At 44.4% G+C, this 17,963-nt stretch overlaps 1 long non-coding RNA gene across 1 annotated transcript; it reads left to right on the top strand.

Annotated features, from left to right (window-relative positions):
• The first annotated feature begins 8,974 nt into the window (after positions 1 to 8,974).
• LOC141371584 (uncharacterized) lies at positions 8,975 to 11,855 on the top strand. Its single transcript, XR_012376660.1, has 3 exons — positions 8,975 to 9,100; positions 10,436 to 10,709; positions 11,569 to 11,855. It is a non-coding gene; the product is annotated as an uncharacterized lncRNA (long non-coding RNA).
• The last annotated feature ends 6,108 nt before the right edge of the window (positions 11,856 to 17,963 follow it).

Genomic DNA, 17,963 nt, shown 5'->3' with positions numbered 1-17,963 from the left:
AATGACAGATTCCCTCCCATTGAGACAAAGCATGGTCCCCACGCATCTTGTGTCCCTCACTTGAGTGTCCTCGAGTTCGCTCTCCTTCCCTGGAGTCCCTGGAAAACCACGGTCCTGTAAGTAAGGGGTTAACGGGGATTCGGGGGAGGCCTGCCTCCTTCTCACTGGTCTTCTGGGCCTTACCAGTTGACTATTTTGAATATCAGCCTGGGCTGCTACACGGCATTGCCTTGGAGGGAAGAGGTATTTATTTCTTGCAACCCATCTGAGAGAGAGAGTCGTCCTAAGTCGAATGAAGGTAAGGCTGGAAATAAAGAGAGGCCCAGGGGACGCTCAGGGAGATGGGAGTGTGACGTGGCCCTCATTGAGACGGCATCTCAGCTCCCCGCTGCAGTCCTGCTTAGGGGCCCGTCCCGGGGTCAGCCGAAGGGGAAACAGCGTTGAGGGCCCTGGTGCTTGGCAAGGAAGGGGGGCCAGGGAGCTGGAATGATTGAGAGCAGAGAGCCATCTTGCTCTCAGTTTTATAGCGGACTCGCCCAGCTCTGACAGAGAGACCTGTGCTAACTGCATTATTACGGCTTCCCTGCATTCATTCCTCACACTTTTGTAATGGAGGCAAGAGAGAGATTAATTGTATGGTGAAACTCTTCAACAATTTGCTGAAGCTCTGCATTCCTGACATTAATCTTTCCCCAAGTGCCCTATCATTAACTTGAAAAATCAACCGGGCAAAACCTTAGAGAAGGTTCATGCAAATGGAAACACATAAATAGTGTGCAGGATGAGATGGGGCAGGGCTGTCTGGCTGCCTGAGGATCTAGCAAGATGATACATTGAGCTTTTTTCCAGAACGCTCCATCCATGGAACATGTCATTTATCCATAACCCTGGACTATTGAGTTAGAATCGTTTATTTTGGGCTTGGGCCTGGTAAGAGCATGAGAAACATTTCCAATTTCAAGTCTGTTTTTTTTTTTTCAAATTATGCAAATACAAAAATCACTTTTCTCCCTTGGTCTCCAAAAGAAAATCTCGTTTCCCCTTCTCCATTTGTGCGGCCAACCAGCTGCCTTTACCTAAATTGTCTTCGATGTGAAAAAAGAATAAGCAAAACGCATTTATTTGGAGATTTTCCCTTACGATAAATGTTCCGTGATGCCAAATTTGATTAGTCTGATCATATGTAAAATTGGCTAGAGTGCTCTATTGATGTATTAATTTTGGAAGTTTTGGATCTGCTTTTCCCGATAAGACTCTTCCACACATGAATTTGCTCTTATGTAAATAGAGCTCTCTGTGCTTGCAAAATCATGATGACAAGCCAGATGGAAGAAGAGAAGTTTCTACTGAGGAGAAAATGGTCCTCAAGTGGGGGTCGGTGGGTATGGATTTCCCGCCAGCGGGGGCTTCGGCGGGCTCTGTACCGGCTACTCCTCTGTATGTTCATGATTTCAGTCTTTTGCTGCAGAGTTTGACATTAAATGGTTGGTAGTTTGAAGATGAGAAGTTAAGTATGCATCAGTGTCTCACCAACTACTTTTGAGCTCTATTTTTGACGTTTGTGCAGAGCTGAATCCCCCCAGCATGGAGAACACTCTCATCGACCCGTCACCTGGTGTGGGCAAAGCCAAGGAGTCATAATTTAAATAAAACCAGGCTAAACGAACAGATATAACTAGAGATTTTTGGAAAGAGGAATTTAGGGATATGCTCAGTCTGTTTTAGCTAAAGACCTAAATCACATCAAACCTGTAATGTTTGTCATTGAAACCAAAACCAAAGTAGAATTTAAGACGAAAAGTGACTCAGCACTGACTGTATTTTGTCCTTGGTAAGTGGGAAGTGATTCTATGATCACAGAAGCTCAAACTTAGCAGAGGCTTGGATTTAAGGGAAAAGATACACAAGTTTATTTTCAATTACTCATTCAATTAATGTTTATTGAGAGCCTCTAGGCTATGCATCTCACTTTTGAATGAGGCAAATGGTTAAGGAGTTTATAATTTCGACAGCCCAAGACAAATACTTGGATCATAGATAAAGTAATTACATATAAACAGGTCACATGCAGACTCTCTGGAGCAAACCTTCTTCTCTCTGGTCTGCTAATGTCTATAGCTGGAAAGAACAAAAGAATAGTTAGACGTCATGATTCCAGTTTTGTTTGGACTTGGATTACTAACTAAATTAATAATATATTTTTATAGGCTAGATGTTCAACTTAAGTTAAAGTCATTTGAGTTTGTGTGCAAGGTAAACATGTTTGAATTTTCACACTTTTTTTTTTTCAAAATAACATCAAGGAGTCATACTGGACTAAAATATGGTGGAAATTTACCTACACAGATCATTTCCTTAAACTAAAAGTAATAATACTTATAAAACACTTATTAAATGCCAGACACGGGGGCGCCTGGGTGGCTCAGTCAGTGAAGCGTCTGCCTTCGGCTCAGGTCGTGATCCCCGGGTCCTGGGATCGAGTCCCGCATCGGGCTCCCTGCTCCGCGGGGAATCTGCTTCTCCCTCTCCCTCTGCTCTTTCCCCGACTCGTTCTCTCTCTCAAATAAATGAATAAAATCTTAAAAAAAATTAACGCGAGGCACTGTTCTAAGACACACACACACACACACACACACACACACACTTCATTTATTTCTCTAAAGCAACTGTATGAAAGGCATCTAGTCATCATCTGCATAAACGAATGAAATCTGTCACCTGAAAATACGACACTTTGGTGTAAGGATTCTCTTGAGCTGAAGGCACTTGAAAAACAGCAGATGCAGAAAGGATGCTTGTCCCTCTCCTTTCTTCCTAAAAGCAAGAGCTAAGCCCCCCACCCCATGAAAGTTTCCCTCCCTGAATGGGGAGGGGAAAAAAAACCTTCTTATCACCAGGAACGGGAGTGAAGGAGGACAGAAATCTGTGCAAACAGACCTTGTTAAAGGTCTTATCTTCTTATCTTCCTTTTGTCTCTCCTTATTGTTTAGTTACTTTCCCTCAATTGCTTTTTCAACCTAGCAGATGGTTTTGTCGCTTTTCGGGTCTTCATTTTTCTCTAGGGCTCCCGCAGACACGAACAAACCTGTGTGTGCTTCTCTTAACCTGCCTCAGGTCAACTAACTTCTCAGGTGTGGCCAGCGACCTACAGTGGCAGAGAGGAAGTCTTGCCTTCCCGATACCAGCAAATTTGATGGCGCAGCCCCGTGGAAGTGATAACAGAATACTTCATTAGGCAAAGGACTTGGGATGATGGTGATCAACCCCACGGATGGTCCCACGTTTATCAAATGCCGCAGACTCTGGGGACATGAAAGTGGCCAAGACCTCCATTGCCCCACTGTGTGCCTTCTAGAGAGAGACGGACACCACACAAATGAGTGCAGAGCAGTGGAGGCACCGTGGTGGGTGGATGGGGCAGACAATTCTGCCCGGAGCCTTCACAGAGCATTTGACACATGGGATTGCCTGTTTCTGCAAGGTGGCCTGGGCAGGTTGAAGTCATGCCTAAAGACGCCCCAAATTCTGAATGGATTTGAGGCAATACAGTGGTTCCGGCTGTGATCTTTTTCCAGACAGCAATAATCTTGGTTACAGTATCCCTGGCAAATAAGACAGTGCGTTGCTAGGCTCGGCTCTTTACATCTAACGGGAAGGTCTTAGTCAGCGCCAGAAGGAGGGAATGGAGATAATGTCCTTCAGTTAAAAGTAGAAGAGATTAGGGGTCTCCGGGGATAGACTGAAACCTCCTCCCACTTGCTTATGTTCTGTTCATGAGAAAAATCCATCAGCAGCCATCCCTGACATGGACTCAATATCCGGAGAAAGAAGAGTATGAAAGGTAACGGTGAGAGGAAACGAACACTTTTGAGAATTGTATAATCGAGTGGTTTAGCAGCGACTTTAAATTATTTTGCAAGCATTTTTTAGGGGCAGAGCTTGCAAAGAACTTCACAGCATCAGTGTACTGGTCGTAAGATTGCGTGGATGGTGTTATTCAGTAATATGTGTGTGCGCGGGCGGACATGCACGTGTGTGCTTGTGTGTGTGTCTGTGTGCAATTTAACAATCTCAAATAGCAACATGTAATGCATACATCCCGACAAAATTCACCTAAGACCCTTCACCTAATCTGGTAAGATCAAGTTCACTTTCACATGTACATTGTATCTAAGATCATGTGCATTCCACAGTTGTTTACTTGTGCTGGATCCATAAAGGGTAAGGTTGAACTCTTTTCCTAAAGCACACTATAAATTTTCACATGAGAGCATTTTAATAGAATTTCAAGTATTTGTAGGTCACTGGGAAATCTGTTCTAACTTTTAAAAGGTGAGTACATTGAACATGTTATTCAAATTATGAATTCCTGAAGACTCACTGAATGGGTTGCTCCTGGCTGTCATCTCAGGACATGCTGTGCATCTTAATTTTGCCTAAAGAATGTGCCTAAGGGAAACATTTAGCCATTGACAGTATGAAACCTTTATCAGATGACTGAGCACAGACTTCATAAAAGATACATAGTAATCATTAGAAAGGTCAAAAGTTCGAATTGGAATATATAAATAATCTCTATGGAAAGAGAGACAAGCCACGAGCTCTTCTAGCTCACAGCCCTAAAAGACCTGTATCACTTGATTGCTCTCAGCCCGCACACTATTCTCTGTCTGCACTGCGGAGATCTGCCGAAAGCCCCAAAGTGATGCATCCTCCTTTCTGCACCAGAAGTATAAGAGAGAATGGCCGAGTCTTCCCAGAATCCTGGAGTCCTGGCACAGGGAGGGACACAGGGACTGCAGAAGATGTCAGCACGCATGAAGGACACCATTTCTCACCGCCTCTGGAGAAGATTGGTACAGTGTGCTTCCATCATATTCTTTGAAAGGAAATCTGAGACATGAAGACACTTCACCCACATGCAAGTACAAAAATCTTTCTGAAACAAGTGTTGGTGAGGATGTGGAGAAATTGGAACTCTCATCCGTTGTCGGTGGGAATGCAAAATGGTGCAATCATTTTGGAAAACACTTTGACCCTTCCTCCTGTTAGGAGTTAGTTGGACAGTTAAGTAAGTCAGGCCAGGGTCCCCAACAAGAAAATGCGGAGTCAGGACAGCTAAGATCAAACAGCACTGACTTCCTGTTCCACAGCTTGGTCAGGACCGCACTGACGTTCCACTCTGCAGCCTTGGCAGAAATGACTTCTGCCAAATGTCCTAAAATAAGACAATTAACCACGAAAGCATTTGTCAATATCACAGGCTAGGGTCAGTTAAGACCTAAGCCCCCAGGGGTCAGCAAAAAGAAGAACATCAGCCTGTGGATATTAACCTAATGGTTAGACAGATATGAGACCGAAGCCCTGATTGGCACGACTCAGCACACCCTGATTGGTTAAAAAAGTTCCGCAAAAGAGCTCATAAAACTCCCTAAACTTAGAAACTCCAGGGGCAACCCTCTCGGGCACCCCCCTCCATCTCTGCGAGCTTTATACTCTTGCTCAGTAACCCTTGCTTTGCCGCCCACCACTCCTCATCAGGTCTACGTCTTCGTTCTTTGAAGCAGCGCAACCAGGAACCTGGGCACTAAGGGGACACAAAATCCTGTAACACTCTGAATCTTAAACATTGACTGATTTACCACATGACCCAGTGGTTCCACCCCGAGGAATCCATCCAAAACAACTGAGACCTTACATCTATGCAAAAACTTGCACACAAAGGTTCTTATCAGCATTTTTCATAATAACCCAAATTGGAAATAACCCAAATGTTCACCAACAGATGGGTGGGTAAACAAAACGTGGACTATTCGCACAGTGGAATATTTGATATTTTATGAAAAAGAATGAAGTGCTCATACACTCTACAACACGATGACCCTGGCGAACCCTGCGTGAAGTGAAAGATAACAACAGGCCACATAGTGTGTGATTTCTTTGTGTGAAATGTCCAGAACAGGCAAATCCAGGACCACAGAAAGGAGATGAGTGATTGCCAGAAGCTTGGGCGTGGGTGGGGGGTTGGGGATGGGAGAAGGGGGAGGCCCAGAAGGGAAAAGCTAAGTCACCTGGAGAGGTGTTTTTCTCGGGGGGGGGGGGTGCCAATGACATAGTGGTGATGCTTTCACAACTCTGTGAGTAGATGAAAAACCACTGAACTCTACATTTTAAAAGAGTGAATTTTATGGTTTTTGGATTATATTTCAATAAAGCTGTTATTAAAAAAAATCTTTTTTAGCAGCTTTAGGTAGTCCAAGCCTACGTCCCTGGAAATTCCTGTCGAAGATCAAGATTTAGCTTGTTATTTTGAGACGTCTTATAGCCTGAAGATGAAATAAACCATTTTTTTAAAGATAAACGAAAACAACAAAGCCGTAAGAAGTTACTTTTTTTCACATGTGTTCGAATTTCATGTTTTCAAACATCTGAAGGGAATCATCCATAAAATGAATCAGAATGATAATAGATACGTTTCTGCAGTGCTTTCACAGATGGTCTTACTCAAACACATTCCGGGCGACAATAAATACAGAAGCTTGTAACATTACGTACCGTGAGACTTGGTTGGAGACTAGACCACGGAGCAAGTTCTCGGAGGGAGCATTTCTTACTTGTCTTTGTATTTTCCAGGGTGTGCAGTGTGTGTTAGTTGAGGGAAGGATGAAATGGTTTATTATTTTATAGCTGTTCCTCTAGGAGGGGACACCTTCAACCAGTGATAAAATAAATACCCTTTTATCTCAAAGATAATACATTTTTAAAGAAGAGCCCACCGGGAATGCAAAAAAGGCGCTTGATGAATGTTTCGCGAAAGAATGTAGGAAGTCATAAATGCACAAATGGATAAACAGGGAATATGGACAAGTGGGTACCCTCGTGGAGCCCCCACCACACTTCCAAGGTTTAGCTTCTTCCTTCGCCTCCAATAAAAGCTTTGGAATTTTGGGTTCCTGGGTGGCTCAGATGGTTAAGCGTCTGCCTTCGGCTCAGGTCATGATCCCAGAGTCCTGGGATCGAGTCCCGCATCGGGCTCCCTGCTCCTTGGGAGCCTGCTTCTCCCTCTGCCTCTCTTTCTCTCTCTCTCTCCCCCTCTCTCTGTCTCTCATGAATAAATAAATAAAATTAAAAAAAAAAGATTTAAAAAAAAATAAAAAAATAAAAGCTTTGGAATTTTGAAGTGTTTTCAAGAAATGAAATGATCCTAAAATATTTGTGGTCTGGTTTATGTGCAGAGTGTGTCCCAGAGGGTTCTGCTGTTTCCCAACTACATAATCAGCGATGTTAAGGACTTTGAACGTAATGACATGACCCCAGGCTATAGTCCTCCAAACCCAATGAGAATGATGTTTCCTGAAAAGTATCCTGAGAAGTAATTATTTTTGGAGTGAAACCTCGTTCTCAGTTACATCACGTAACCATAAGATACTTTGAAAGGAATTAAAGCAATATTGAGACAACACGGGACTTTTCATCTTTGACTATGGGTTTTCCCCCCCGAGCCGAGGAAAACCAAGATTCCCTGTGAATGCATCCACCTTCCATGTCCCCAATAGAAAAACAATTTAGGAACGTATTGTTTGCAAAGGGTGAAGGGAACCGAGGGGAGTATTATTTCTGAATATTATCACACGCTTTATTGAGATTCCTTTGACACTTTGGGTCACTTGCTATTTCTGAAAACTTTTTTTTTTTTTAGCAAAATTCAGCAGTCTTCCCTCATGTGATTGAATTGGCATAGTTTCTAGTTATTGGAATCTGATAATTTGTTGATTTCAAAAACACAAAGGTCATCACTGGACTTTCTCTAGAACACCATGGCTTCCGTCAACATCCCCTTATGAGGTCAGAGCTCACAACCCAGGAGGACAGAAACAGCAGGTCAAATCAATTGATATTTACACATCTTGAGAATTCCTTACTAATTTATTGCCATGAATTGGCACACTCCTGAGATTAGGTAAGAAGTAAGTGTATCCGAATTCTCATGGGGACATTCTTCCGTTAAAGAAAATGCTATGAGGCTGCCTGGGTGGCTCAGTTGGTGAAACGTCTGACTTTTGATTTCAACTTGGATTGTGATCTCAGGGTCGTGGGATCGAGCCCCATGTCAGGCTCCACACTCAGCGGGGAGTCTGCTTATCTCTCTCCCTCTGTTCCTCCTCCTCCCCCTCTCTCATCTATAAACAAACAAACAAACAAACAAACAAATAAATAAATAAAATCTTGGGGAAAAAAAGGAAAAGAAAATGCTATGAAAATATTAGTCAATATCTCAGTGCTTTGCACATGGAAAAATATGATACAATCTGCCAACTCTCTTACTTGTAGAGTTTGAACAGTTGTTCTAGTTTTGCTTAACAATAGGACACCTTCTTCCCATTCTTTGACAGCTTTCATAACTCATATAAGATGAAAGACCTCCATGACGTCAACTGGCAGTCACACCTCCCCTTGGCATTTTCCTCTCATCAAAATCTTACTAGCCATCCCTTTACCCCAAATCTATTTATTCCATCAAATGATCTCTGAATAAAAGATTACGAGTATATAACCCTACTCCCACTGCTTATCAACTGTGATCCGTATCAGACACGTGGTATGCACATTTACAACTTTGTTTTACAGTTAATTTGGGCACATTATGACCAGTGCAGATTATGCATTCTTGGACTCCACGGACCCCCCTGACTGATTTTTGCAAGATACTTCACACAGCAGCCTTGTAAGGAGTGTTCATTGACCGCATGAGTGAGGGAGGGGAGCTGACAACTCAGGCGGGCTGTCATCTAAGAAACACCTAAATTGGTGAATGATTACACCATCACAATAACACGTACCATTCTTCCTCTGACCTGTGCTGTTGTTTTGGAAGTCAGGATCCTCTGGTCACATCCATCAGATGTATGGATTTACTCCCTTGAGGTGTATTTGCAAAGAACTTTGGTCATCACACTCAAAGCAAGGATGAGGAAAGATCTGGTGCTCCCGTGTTTTGCAAAGAGGCATGCTTCACGGACACCTTCGGTCACAACGTGGCCATCCATTGCTCAAAATCGTGTTTAAAATTTTACTTCAGAATGCTCACAAGTAACCCAAGGTGAGTACATTTATCTTGGGGAGACAATAAATTTGATTTTGTAAATGAAATTGTTGCTTTCGGCCTCTCTTACGGAGCAGGATGTGAGAGTAGCGGAGCCGTGGGATTTCAGTAAGAGCCGTAAGCAGCCAGGTAGCCTGTTTTCAAATGGCTCCAACACAGACCACTCGGGTACAAAGGGTCAAACACAGTCCAAACAAATGCTTGACAATAATAGGTACAAAGGGCCCCGTGTCCGTGGTGAATGATTAATCATAAGCTATCATAAACAAAAGTGTTCTATACATTTGATAAACAGGTTTCTAGAAGACTATGGAGCAAAGTCACATCTTCCAAAACCCAATGTCAGCTAAGGTGGCTATGTTCTATTTGGGGGCTTTATATTTCTGAGGGTTTTCATGAGAATTTTGAGTCAGGCTAGGGTGACTGTGTCTGCACTCCCAAGTTGGTGGGTTACATAAATGCGTCCATAATTAAAATGTACTCTTAGCGTTTTTACATATTTCTTTCATTCTGTTCTCCATTCAGCAGGTTATTTTATGCACACTCACTCTCAGAAGGCGCTAGAAGGAGACATCTCCTTTTTTTGGCTGTATATTTCCTCCGCTCCTGGGAAGGAGGGAGCAATTAGCCAAGACAACCACTAGGATGGAAAAGCTGTAAGCCCATTTCACAAAAATAAAAAGGAAACATGGCCAATACTTAGAGTAGCCAAAGAATGAAAGCGTGACTATATATATGTATATATATATATACATATATATACATATATGTATATAAATATATATATAAAAGATGAATAATTGTCTTTTCACAAATGTGCTGGAATGTATAGAGCCAAACACACGTGGCCCTCCCAAGTGGCCTGCTTGGAAGATAACACGACCATTTTCCAATTTCCCAATAACTCTGCTGTAGCTCAGAATACTTCTGGTGTTTGATTTTAAGAACTTATATTGAGACTTACTTTGTAAGTCACATAAGAAATTTGTTTGCTTCCTCAGCCAAGGGGTCAACCGTGGGCCGGAAAGGGTTCTGAGGACCTTTCTCGGTCCAAAGGAGAGGGAACTAAGCCCATTGTGCTGGCAAAGAAATGACCGCAGAAAGAAATGGCGGGCCAACCAGAAGTTGGGCTGGCCTCAGGGACTTACGGGAATTATCACGAAAATGCAAAAGAAATGGGCTCTGGTGACGATCCTGCTTCTGAGAGCGTGGTCATGGGCAACAGAGGAAACGCTCTGGACATGGTTTCAGAGCCTCCTTGGTCCCTGGGGGAAGAGAGGGGAGGCGTTCCTCTTTCTCTCCCTTCTCCCACCATATCTCCCTCTTCCCCAGGACCTCAGGCCACGCCTCACGTTTCTATGGCCAGTGAGACCAAACACGAAAGACAACAAAACACATGAATTCCAGAACCTTTTGGTCGTGAAGGGCAACGTGTCTGATTGAAGCAAGGAAAGGAAATGGGTGGCAGAAAATACAGCCCCAAGTGTCTTCTGAAGACATTCTTTCTTTTGTGTGTCAACAACTGTGTTTTTTTTTTAAATTCTAGAACCTTTATTCTCTTCCTTCTCCTCTCAAGAAGACAGGTCGGAAGGATCCGTGAGCGGAGGTTCTCACAGATTCATGTTTTCTCTACCTTATATCACAGCCTTTCCCACGGGAAAGAGCCCTGAGTGGGTGTATCCCCCCAGGCACGTCCTGGGAGGCCTCCTCCTGCACCGGCCTCCCCACATGTCCCCAGTCTCTGGGATCCCTACCGTGAAGCCTCTTGGTTCCGTTCTGCCCTCTAGGGCTGGGTCAAGGAGACCAAAGCCCATGGGTTTTGAAGGGATGTTACACATTCTGTGACTTTATCACCATTTTATGCCAAATTCTCTTTACAATATTCCTTCAAGAGGCCCTCCAGTGCCCAGGAACTCTCCTGTTGGAGAGAAATCTCCACCGCCCAAAGGGATGGAAGTGGGAAGGAGATAATGCGTGGAGCTTGTATAGTGCAAGGCTGGGGCACCCCAGGAACTCCAGGGAATGGTTCCTCCTTCAGAAAGCTCGGGCAAGCATGGAGGGGTGGGCCTCACCGATCTGAAGTTCACCCCCCATAACTTCCACCTGTTGGCTCCAGGGGTGTCACTGAAACCCTACAAACCCAGGATGACCCTTGAACACTGCTCCATGCTTACCTTTCTCCCTGTCCAACAGCCTTATTTTCAGTGGTTCTTCCTGAGATGTGATTGTTCTATTACATCCTAGTTTCTTTTCACCTGCCGGCCAAGTATTTTCAAGTGACCATTTTGATGGATATGCTAATGTGTAGGTACGTCAGATCATCAAGTCGTGAACCTTAAGTATATACAATTTTTTAATTGTCAACAATAGCTCAAAAAGGCTGGGAAATAATTACGTATGTTTCATACCGTGATAGTATTTTATAGTTTATTTTTTCAATAAATTCATGCTTCCCTTTCGTAAAGGTCCTGGAACCAACCTTGAACTGACTCTCGCTGGTGGTGGTGACAGGAGCAAATCTGTAATAACTCTTGTGATAGACCACACGGTGTAGCAAGCATATTCCCTCCATATCAGTCCTCTGAGGGAGCACGCTTTCCACCAGCCATTTCCAAATGAAAACCGCAATCAAGTCCCTTGCCTGCAGGTTCAACATACGTCCAAGGTCACGTGGAAGGAGAAGGATAAAGCCAGATCCTCCAGAGCTGCACTCCCTTTTGCATCCTGCTCTGCCCTCTGGCTCTCCTTTTCAATCTGAATATGGCTACAAGGTCCTTTGTGTTGCCTGTTTATACTTTGCAAGTCTAGCTCTTTGGAACTTGAGACTTGTGGCAGTATTTCCAGAGCTCCCCCTTTCTCCACTATCTTTACCTTTGGTTATACGCCCATCTTTTAACATTACGTTCGTGAACCGCAAAGCACCTGCGCCTGCAGATTACCTCTGGGGACTGACACCAGCTGGTCAAACCTCGTGCTGTCAGGCACGTTCCCTATCCTTTCTTTCAATCGGATCTGCCTTTCAAGGGATCCTTTTCCTTTCCTCTGAAAGTTTTGAATTGCCTTGCTGATGCCATGGTTGTATGTATGACTTTGGAAAGACTTTGCTTTTTGTCTCTGTCCCCCAGGGTACATATTTCTTCCTCTTTTTCCATTAGTAGTCAACTGCAAAGGCTTTTCCATTTCAGACTCACAGGTCCTATGGTCTCTGTCACAGCTGCTCACATCTGGGTTGTAGAGCAAATCAGCCAGAAGCAATGTGTAAATGAACGGGCAAGCCATGTTCCGATAAAACTTTATTGATAAAAGCACGCAGTGTGCAGCATTTGCCTGTAGGTTATCGTTTGCCTCCCCTGGCCTTAGACTATAAAATTTCCTTTGGAAAATCAAAAAGCTTTTATCTAATATGAAACCATTGTGGGTTTATGAGTAAGTTCAACGCAGTAAAAACCAAACTCCTTTTCTACTCAAATTAGCTCCTTCCCCAGATTTCCCTATTTCTGGCAATGACAGCAACATTTTCCAACTCATACACATTTAAAAATGTAGAGTTGAATATTTGATTCCTCCTTTCTGCTAACTGCCATAGATCCCAGATCTGTGTGTTTCCATTCTCCTAGATGGCGGGAGTTTATCACTGCACATCTGTATTTATAGTCCTGGCTTTGAACTCATGCATTTGCCTTCAGTCTTTCTCCCCAACTCATCCATAGCATGGCGTTTGGGTTCGTTATTCCTAAAATATTGCTTTTTAAAAACTCTTTACCCTCCGACCTTGAAAATCTACCAAACTCTGACCTCCGTCTGCCTTTCTCTTCTCACGCTCTGCACCGGCACGCTAATGCTTCTTTCTGTCTTCCTTTTCTAACACTCTGTTCAGGTTTGACTGACATGTAAAAAGCTGCCCATCTTTAACATATCCAACTCCGTAAGTTTGGGGGTGAGTACAAGCCTGTGAAGCCATTATGACCACCAGGGCCATAGACAGACAGACATCACTCCCAAATTTCCCTTCTGTCCCCTTCATTATTATTACTATTATTAGTGTGTGTGTGTGTGTGTGTGTGTGTGTGTGTGTATAGTGAGAGCAGCTAACATAAGATTCACCCTCTTAGCAAATTTTACGCATACAATACAGTCTTGTCAGCTATAGGCAGTATGCTGTGCAGTAGATCTCCACAACTTCTTTAGCTTGCAGAACCGGAACTTCGTACCCTTTGACTGTCCCCTCCCTGTTCCCCCTGCCCCCAGCCCCTGGCAGCCACCGTTCTGCTCTCTGTTCTGTGAGTTTGACGATTTTACATTCCACACGTAAGTGAGATCATAGAGTCTTTCTTTTTCTGTGTCTGGCTGATTTCACTTAGCCTACAGTTCTGTCTATGTTGTTGCAAATGGTAGGGCTTCCTTTCTCCTTAACAAATGGTTGAATAATATTCCATCATATGTGCATACCTCCATCGATGGATATCTGGGTTGTTTCCATGTCGTGGCCGTGGTGATAATGCTACAGAGAACATGAGTGTGCAGATGGCTCTTCAAGATCCCGATTTCACAATAAAAGTAAAAGGTAATGTATGGAATCGGGGAAAATATTTGCAAACCATACATCTCATGAGGGGTTGATATACATGTTATAAAAAGACCTCATATGACTCCGTAACAAAAAAAGCAATGCTATTTTCCTCTGACTCAGGAACCTGCCTTGCTGTGTTCTCCTGCCCCTTCTTTGGATCACATGATTTCCTACGTCCAGAATACTATTTTATTGGCAAAACACCCATCCACATTGTCTCCGTTCTCAAGAGCAAAGCTCAGTTCTTACCTTTTCCGCGACGCCTTCTTGGTCCACTCTGTCCCATTATGATGCCTCCCGCATCTGTTTTCTTTAAGTGCAGCCTCTTTGCCACCTAATCTTATACTATTTTGCATCATTTTCTTCTGTTTTGGAAGTGTTTGCCTTATTTCTCTAGTTAGAGCAACCTTTTTCGAGGTCTGCAGCATATCGTACCACGCCAGGTGTGTTTTCATGGGAGTCACCTAAGGTCTTTGTTGAATATATCAATGGATGGATGGATGGACGGATGGATTGGGATGGATGGATGGATGGACGGATGGATGGGGATGGATGGATGGATGGACGGATGGATGGGGATGGATGGATGGATGGACGGATGGATGGGGATGGATGGACGGATGGATGGGGATGGACGGATGGATGGACGGATGGATGGGGATGGATGGATGGATGGACGGATGGACGGATGGATGGACGGATGGATGGGGATGGATGGATGGATGGACGGGTGGATGGGGATGGATGGATGGATGAATACTGATATTCTTTTTGCCCTCAATCTCCCATCTTATCTCTTGATCGGCTATTGGATTTCAATGGGATGTAGTTTGAAAAAAAACAGTTAAATGAATTAATCCTTACAGGCGATCCCCAATTTTCAAATTAGCTGTGTTTTAGATGTTTGTTTGCCAACCGAATGCTAAAATTCAAAGTACTTTATCATAGAGACACTATTAAAACTGGAGGTTATAATAAGATCCCAAATTGCTGCATCGAAGCCCACTGTTCTATAAGTGGTTTGAAATCCAGGCGGACGAACATTACAAAACAACGCTATGCAAGGCCTGTGATTAAAACAAAAATGAATTCGAGTGTTTCCCTCTCTGTTTGGGGGTGGGAGAGGAGTGGGGAGAGAGTCATCATGCTTAGGATAAAGCAGATTTTATTATAGGAAAATAAAATGAAAGGCAATTTCATGGATTTACTAAAGGGGACTTTTGTGTAGCTTTAAAGATACTAGATGCTGATAAAAAGTGTTTTTTCCCCCCAAATAGAACATTTCCCTCAAAATTAATGGCTCTCATTTTTTTTTAAAGATTTTATTTATTTGACAGAGAGAGACACAGCAAGAGAGGGAACACAAACATGGGGAGAGGGAGAGGGAGAAGCTGGCTTCCCACCGAGCAGGGTGCCAGATGTGGTACTCAACCCCAAGACCCAGGGACCTGAGCTGAAGGCAGACGCTTAATGACTGAGCCACCCAGGCACCACAGTGGCTCTTGTTTTCTTTTAGACATAAGAATATCATTGCCACCGCCTTTATGTGTATCAGCTTTAACTGACGTCTTTTTGTTCTGGATCAGGTATGGAAAGATGTTCATGAGATGCAGAACCTGAACCCTGTCTGTTCCTCACTGCCTGAAAACGGAGAATGGTTTTTACATTCTTACTGTAAAATATTTTGAAAGAAAAAAAAAAAGAGTAACATTTCATGTGAAAAGAAACAACATTTGAATTTCAGTGCCCATAAACCCAGCTTTAGTAGAACACGGCCAGGATCGTGTGTTTACACTGCGGGGCCAGAGTTGAGGAGTCTGAGTGGCATATGGCCCTTTACAGAAGGGTTTGCGGACCCTTGCTCTGCAGCCGTGGTATTGGCCAACAAGGAAGACTTTCATAAATACAGTGTAGAGGGAAAAAACTAGACTCTGGAGTGCATGCCTCTAATTCAAGCAAAATTACTTTTGGGTGAGATGTGTCCCAGAGTGGTGACCTCCGTGTGGGGTGAATGGGTTTCCTGCATGAGGGGGTTTCTGGGTGCTGGAAGCATCTACTTCTTGACGTAGGCTCTGGATACATAGAAGCGTGTCCCCAAAATTCCCTGGGCACTTAAGATTTGTTCTCTTTTCTGCATTCATGTGAGACTTCCAGCTTAAAAGTTTACTTTAGAATTTAAGGAAAGGGGCGCCTGGGGGGCATAGTGGGTTAAGCGTCTGACTCCTGGTTTTGGCTCAGGCTGTGATCTCCGGGTCTTGAGGTTGAGCCTCGCCTCTGCTCCTCGCTCAGCGGGGAGTCTGCTCGGGATTCTCTCTCTTCCCCTCTTCCTCTGCCCCTCCGCCTTCAAATAAATAAATCTTTTAAAAAGGTAATAAAATTGAAGGAAAGAGTCAAGGAAGAGCAATATGTATACATATATGTATATGATGAGACAGAGAAGTGATGCTAGAGGGAGCTGAGGAGCGTGGGGAGGAGCAGGTGGGAGCCGGAGGTGGAGGAGGTGCGGGCTGCCGGGGGCCCAGGGGGCCGCAGCAGAGGCCGGAGGGGCGTGGCTTGCAGCCCGGCCAGCTCCTCTGCTGTCACTGGTGGCCTGGTCATCACGGTCACCCCGGCGGCATCTCTGTTTGATCTCTGTTTGAGGGGGAAGGAGACTGAAGCCGAGAAAGATCCAGCATCCTGCCCACAGACTTCTCACTTGTGTGGAGAACACTTATTTTAATCCAGGAAGAAACTACAGTTTGTCCCCCTTTTTCTGAAAAGAAGGAATGAGCTGTCATGGAAGAAGCTACCACGGCTCCCAGGGACCGCCAGCAACACTGGCTTATTCCCACGGTTGGGTGAGGAGGCTGGAGGGTCCTGGGGGGCGTGGGACAAGAGCCCTGGGGGACAGAGACCCTGTCTGCACCTGCATGTTTCTATCACCATGGGGCATTCTTAATTCAAGGCGCTTGAACATGTACAGTATCTCGTTTCTTCCACGTTTGGTGCAGATGCTTTTCCAGTTTCGAGGTGAGACGCTTTATCCGTAGGTAACAGCCATACATAAGCTGTGCGGCCGTTTTAATGGCCTATAATGTGAAGGTCAGCTTTCAACAAAATGAAATACACCGCTGAAAACCAGTGGCTTGCAAATACTTAAAATTATCCTCGACTGTATGAAGGGAAAGCCAGGAAAGTTTTTCTCTTCTGGAATGGAATACAGTCTCCAGGATTCCATTTCAGGATCACGTCTGTGTGGGCCTGGATTTACGTTGCTAAGTGAGTTAGCAGGTGAGACGTGAGTCTGCACGAGATGCTGATTTTAGCTCATAGGAAAATGCAAGTGGTTGAACTGAATTCAGTACAATAAAAACAGAATGCACAAATAAACATCAGACTACGTGATTGTAGTTGGTGGGTGAGTCCGAGGTGAACATTTATGTTTATTTCTTGTTCTTTACACACGTGTGGTCTGTTCTGGTGCAGGGCTTGGGATTATGTTTGGTACAAACTGGCTGTGGGAATCTGTGCATGAAGAGTGTCAGCTCAGAGAGACAGAGAAGCACGGGATGCCCAAGCTCTTCTGTAAATTGCACACGCCTCCTCTCTGCAGAAATGGGTCATGGGCACCAGTCCGTTTCCAGCCCAGTGGAGACCTCCTCAAAGGGTGGCCTCAAGTCCCTTGACTTTATTAAAAAAAAAAAACAACAACATGACAGAACCCTCTCCCCCCAAAGTTAGCCCCTTGCTCCACTTCCTTCTGTTTCTCTCTCTTGTAAGTGATTGCTATGGTGTGCTATCCCCACACGGTGAGACTCAGAGACGTCCCTGGAGTCATACCTCCCGATGTTGAGCTCCTCACCTCCTTACAAGCAAACAAACCCCTGTCCCCAGCATTTGTTGTGATACCGTCACGATGCTTCACTCTCTGCTCTAAGAACATCAACGTGGACAAAATGCAGCGCCTCTCATTTACCACAATTGACAACTTTCCATCGTTCTCCCCATGTGATCAATCACCCAAAACCAAAATGGTATTTCTTTACCCAGGAAAACATTCCCATACCTCTGTATTTATGGAGGGGTTTACTGCCCATCCCATCTAGAGGACAGACCTGAGAAGCAGACTAGGAGGTGGCGTGAGGCTCACCGGGGCTGACTCGCCTGGAGCCGGAGAAACTCTCACCTACAGGGCTGGCCCCTGGACCTCCGCTGCCTCCCCCACAGGCAGTGGGAAGATTGGGAAAGCTGTGCATGTGTTCTTGTTGAAGGGAGTCCAGCGTGCACTGTAGACGGAAAGACCTTTTCTTT

The sequence above is a fragment of the Callorhinus ursinus genome, unplaced genomic scaffold (assembly GCF_003265705.2).
Source record: "Callorhinus ursinus isolate GAN/ISIS: 27379988/994484 unplaced genomic scaffold, GSC_fseal_2.0 scaffold79, whole genome shotgun sequence".
Classification (NCBI taxonomy): Eukaryota; Metazoa; Chordata; class Mammalia; order Carnivora; family Otariidae; genus Callorhinus; species Callorhinus ursinus.
This window is presented reverse-complemented; position numbering and strand designations above follow the sequence as displayed.